This window comes from Carcharodon carcharias, chromosome 10 (assembly GCF_017639515.1).
Source record: "Carcharodon carcharias isolate sCarCar2 chromosome 10, sCarCar2.pri, whole genome shotgun sequence".
In the NCBI taxonomy this organism is placed as follows: Eukaryota; Metazoa; Chordata; class Chondrichthyes; order Lamniformes; family Lamnidae; genus Carcharodon; species Carcharodon carcharias.
Window position 1 is genome coordinate 33,959,691 of NC_054476.1, and position 5,324 is coordinate 33,965,014.

Consider the following 5,324-nt stretch of genomic DNA (forward strand, 5'->3'; position numbering starts at 1 on the left):
TATTGTTTCATAGTTTTGCCATTGTGAGATTTGAACTCTTGATAATCTTTTAAAAGATTATCAAGAGTTCAAATCTCACAATGGCAAAACTATGAAACAATGTAACTTCATCTGAAACAGATGGAAACGGGTTTGTACTCGAAAGAGTTACAGGGCAAAGGTAGCTTAGCCTAAATAGCCAAGTGGTTATGGTACTGGGTTTATAACCTAAAGATCAAGAGTTCAAATCTCACAATGGTAAACTATAAAACTATGTAACTTCGTCTGAAACAGATAGAAACGGGTTTGTACTCGAAAGAGTTACATCATTTTGCTTGGCCTAAATAGCCAACTGGGTTTGTAACCCCAAGATCAAGAGTCCAAATCTCACAATGGCAAACTATGAAGCAAAGTAATTTCCGGCCTGGTCTAAATAGCCAAGTGGTTATGGTACTGGGCTTGTAACCTCAAGATCAGGAGTTTAAATCTCACAATGGCAAAAAATGAAATAATGTAACTTCATCTGAAACAGGTGGAAATGTGTTTGTACTCAAAAGAGTTATAGGGGAAAGGTAGTTCCTTCGATATCTCAGTTGGTAGAGCTGAGGACTGTAGAGATTAAGCTCAAGAAATCCTTAGGTCGCTGGTTCAATTCCGGCTCGAAGGACAGAGTAATTTTTAGTTCTGGTATGATAGCCAAGTGGTTATGGTACTGGGTTTGTAACCCCAATATCAAGAGTTCAAATCTCACCATGGCAAATTATGAAACAATGTAATTTCAGACTTGGCCTCAATAGCCAAGTGGTTATGGTACTGAGCTTGTAACCCCAAGATCAAGAGTTCAAATCTCACAATGGCAAACTATGAAACAATGTAACTTCATCTGAAACAGATGGAAACGTGTTTGTACTCGAAAGAGTTATAAAAAGAGTCAGACCTGAATTAGGGGCTGTGCCTGATTTAAGGCTTGGCCTAAATAGCCAAGTGGTTATGGTACTGGGTTTGTAACCCCAAGATCAAGAGTTCAAATCTCACAATGGCAAACTATGAAACAATGTAACTTCATCTGAAACAGATGGAAACATGTTTGTACTCAAAAGAGTTAAAGGGGGAAGGCAGCTTGGCCTAAATAGCCAAGTGGTTATGGTGCTGGGTTTGTAATCCCAAGATTCATGAGTTCACATCTCACAATGGCAAACTATGAAACAATGTAACTTCATCTAAAAAAAAACAGGTAGAAACGGGTTTGTACTCAAAAAGAGTTACAGGGGGAAGGTAGCTTGGCCTAAATAGCCAAGTGGTTATGGTGCTGGGTTTGTAATCCCAAGATCAAGAATTAAAAAGCTTGGCCTAAATAGCCAAGTGGTTATGGTACTGAGTTTGTAACCCCGCGATCAAGAGTTCAAATCTCATGATGGCAAACTATGAAACAACGTAACTTCATCTGAAATGGATGGAAATGAGTTTGTACTCGAAAGAGTTACAAAGCTCTGTAGGCTTGGCCTAAATAGCCAAGTGGTTATGGTACTGGGTTTGTAACCCCAAGATCAAGAGTTCAAATCTCACAATGGCAAACTGTGAAACATGTAACTTCATCTGAAACAGATGGAAACAGGTTTGTACTCGAAAGAGTATCAAGAGTTCAAATCTCACAATGGCAAACTATGTAACTTCATCTGAAACAGATGGAAATGCGTTTGTACTTGAAAGAGTTACAATCATAAGAGGCTTGGCCTAAATAGCCAAGTGGTTATGGTACTGGGTTTGTAACCCCGCGATCAAGAGTTCAAATCTCATGATGGCAAACTATGAAACAACGTAACTTCATCTGAAATGGATGGAAATGAGTTTGTACTCGAAAGAGTTACAAAGCTCTGTAGCACTGTTGTCTTGCTCAACATTCCTTCACACTAAGGAAAACATATTCACTGGCCATTCAAACATTTGCTGTTCTTGCAACCTTGCCAGGTGCAAATTAGCTGTTGCATTTTTGCTTGGCCTAAATAGCCAAGTGGTTATAGTACTGGGTTTGTAACCCCAAGATCAAGAGTTCAAATCTCACAATGGCAAACTATGAAACAATGTAACTTCATCTGAAACAGATGGAAACGGATTTGTACTCGAAAGATTTAAAAGATTATCAAGAGTTCAAATCTCACAATGGCAAACTATGAAACAATGTAACTTCATCTGAAACAGATGGAAACAGGTTTACTCAAAAGAGTATCAAGAGTTCAAATCTCACAATGGCAAACTATCGAACAATGTAACTTCATCTGAAACAGATGGAAATGGGTTTGTACATGAAAGAGTTACAGGGCAAAGGTAGTTCCTTCAATAGCTCAGTTGGTAGAGCGGAGGACTGTAGAGATTAAGCTCAAGAAATCCTTGGGTCGCTGGTTCAATTCTGGCTCGAAGGACAGAGTAATTTTTAGTTCTGGTATGATAGCCAAGTGGTTATGGTACTGGGCTTGTAACCCCAAGATCAAGAGTTTAAATCTCACAATGGCAAATTATGAAACAATGTAACTTCATCTGAAACAGATGGAAATGTGTTTGTACTCGAAAGAGTTACAGGGAAAAGGTGGTAGAGTGAGACTAGGTGAGTTATTCATGCAGAGAACCAGCACACGACAAGACAGGCCAAATGACCTCCTTCTGTGCTGTAACCATTCTATATGTGCAGTCACTTGTTAAATAAGCAAATGCAACAGCTAATTTGCACCTGGCAAGGTTGCAAGAACAGCAAATGTTTGAATGGCCAGTGAATATGTTTTCCTTAGTGTGAAGGAATGTTGAGCAAGACAACAGTGCTACAGAGCTTTGTAACTCTTTCGAGTACAAACTCATTTCCATCCATTTCAGATGAAGTTACGTTGTTTCATAGTTTGCCATCATGAGATTTGAACTCTTGATCGCGGGGTTACAAACCCAGTACCATAACCACTTGGCTATTTAGATACATGCACTTAATCAGGAATGTTGTTTAAAGCCTCATCCATAAGATCACATCTCCGATTATGACATGCTCCTCAGTGCAGTACTGACAGTGCCAGCACAGATAATGTGCTTTGGTGTGCAGTGGAGCTTGAACCCGCAAATCTCTGACTCTGGGGCAAGAGGCTTATGCTGGCAGCACAGGCAAGAAATTAATCCAACCACTTCCCCGTGAAACTCTGTATGATGATGGGTGCTTGACATGATAATTACTTCCTCATTTAGATGTCAAACACCATGTAGCTTCATGATCTTTGCAAAGCATCTGTACACTTTAAGGTGTATGGGATGCCAATTAAAATGGTTGCAGCATCTATTGAGAGCATGAACAAACTAATGATAGACATTGCCTCATGTTGTTCTCAAGAATTGGCCCTTGAACTAAACGAGCATGCAATTTAATGGATTGTACATTCCATACAATAGTCAGACAATATCGTCAATGGATAAAGTTGCCACTCATTGTCAATTGTAACACATACACACAATACTCGCAGTGCATTCTTAACCAACCTTGAGATGAGATGTTGAAAAGTTTGGTGTGATATTTAAGGATGACATTGAGTTCAGTGCTCTGTTAATTAAAGAGTTGAATGCCACCTTTCTTTACGGACTGGGATGAAACGTAGATTTATGATCTACATACCTATTTAAACACAAGTCAGTATTCAATCCAAATGGAATTAGCATAGAAAGAGGCCATTCAGCCCATCATGCTATCCACTTCCCTGCTTTTTCTGCATAGCCGAGCAAATCTTTCCTTTTCAACTGTTTATTAAATTCCTTTTTGAAAGTTACCATTGACTCTGCTCCCAGGGCAGTTTTACACAGTATGTTCCAGGTTGTAACAACTTGCTGCTTGAAAAACATTTCTCCTCATCTCCCCTCTGGATTTTTTGCCAATTACCTTAAATCTTTGACCTCTGGTTATCAACCCTACTGTCAGTGGAAAGTTTCCCCTTATTTACTCTGTCAAAACCTTAATCATTTTGAGCATCTCCATTAAATCTCCTCTTAACCTTGTCTGCTCCAAGGAGAACAATTCCAGCTTCTCCAATCTCCCCTGTCATGTTCAAGCTGTTATTCCCATGGGGTTATGAAAAAGATGGATACTTTTAAAAATCAGAATGAAAATGGACAACTTGCCTTGACAAAATGGAGCCCAGCGGATCAGCTGACCTCCCCAGTTGTCTGCAAAAACTTGAAACTGCCTGAGGCTGGAAGTAGATTGTTTGTATGGTCAGGACATTAAAATGTAAATGACCTTTTGGATTTGCCATTGAAGAAACATTAGAATGCATCAGATCTCTCTTGTGGAGTTAACACTTGCTATTATCTAAATGTCTACAGAAACTGAGATACAATGGCTGCCCAAGCTAGTGCGGTAGCAGGCAGGAAAAAGAATGTTTTACCCGCTGGCCACAATGGCGGCTTCTCAGACCGTATCATCCCAAACCCACCTCATTAATCATGCATTCCCGGGAAACATGCCAATTCGGTGGCTGGTGGGCTCTCATTCGCCCACCATGCCATCACCTTGCCACTTCTTCACGCCAGGCGCCATATTTATAGTGCAGCCACATGCCCACCTCTCAGTGCTTCCAGCCCACGACTGCTGCACAGAAGTCATGGCCCTAAAAGACTGCAGCCCCCTGACTCAGTGATACATCGCTCAAGTGCCTTTTGGATTCCATAGAGGGTCACTGTGATGTCCACTACCCCCCGTTCTAGGCAAAGGCCAGCAAGCAAGGTCACCAATCCAGCATGGGAGGTGGTGGCAGCAGTAATCAGCGTCAGTGCTTTGCAAAAGAGGACAGCCACCCAGTGCTGCAAGAGGATGAATGGTCTCACCCCTTCCGCCAGGGTAGGTCACTCTTCTCATCACTCTCAACTCACACACTCAGAAATCCATGTCCACAGGGATCTCACACTCCAAGGGACAACACCATTAACTCACACACACATTCTCATATCTTCATCAGGTTTATATTCTCTCGAGTTCGCATCCTCTGCCCATCCATGATTCCACTCACCACACAAACATTCCATGCAGTGCCACATGTCCTGTTCACACTCTCTCCATTGGTTTTCATGCAGGAGAAGCTGGCTCACAACAGCAGGGAGAAGTCCCAGACTGGGGGTGGAGTGGCCCACATTAGGCCCCTCACTTACTTTGAGGAGCATGCCATTACGCTGACTGGTGAGGATGTGGACCATGCCTGCAGTGACAGTGAGGTTGGCAACGAAGGCCCACATGAGGATCCTGCACCATCCCTCTCTCAATGCAACTGTGAGTCCTCTCTCTCCTGCCTTTGACTCTGCTACCATGCACTAATCATCTCTATTTT

General features: G+C 41.7%; 2 non-coding genes across 2 annotated transcripts; both read left to right on the forward strand.

The window, feature by feature from the left end:
- Positions 1-557: 557 nt before the first annotated feature.
- Positions 558-646, forward strand: trnay-gua. Its single transcript is given in 2 exon segments — positions 558-594; positions 611-646. It is a non-coding gene; the product is annotated as a tRNA-Tyr (tRNA).
- Positions 647-2,310: 1,664 nt separating this feature from the next.
- On the forward strand, positions 2,311-2,399 carry trnay-gua. Its single transcript is given in 2 exon segments — positions 2,311-2,347; positions 2,364-2,399. It is a non-coding gene; the product is annotated as a tRNA-Tyr (tRNA).
- Positions 2,400-5,324: the final 2,925 nt, after the last annotated feature.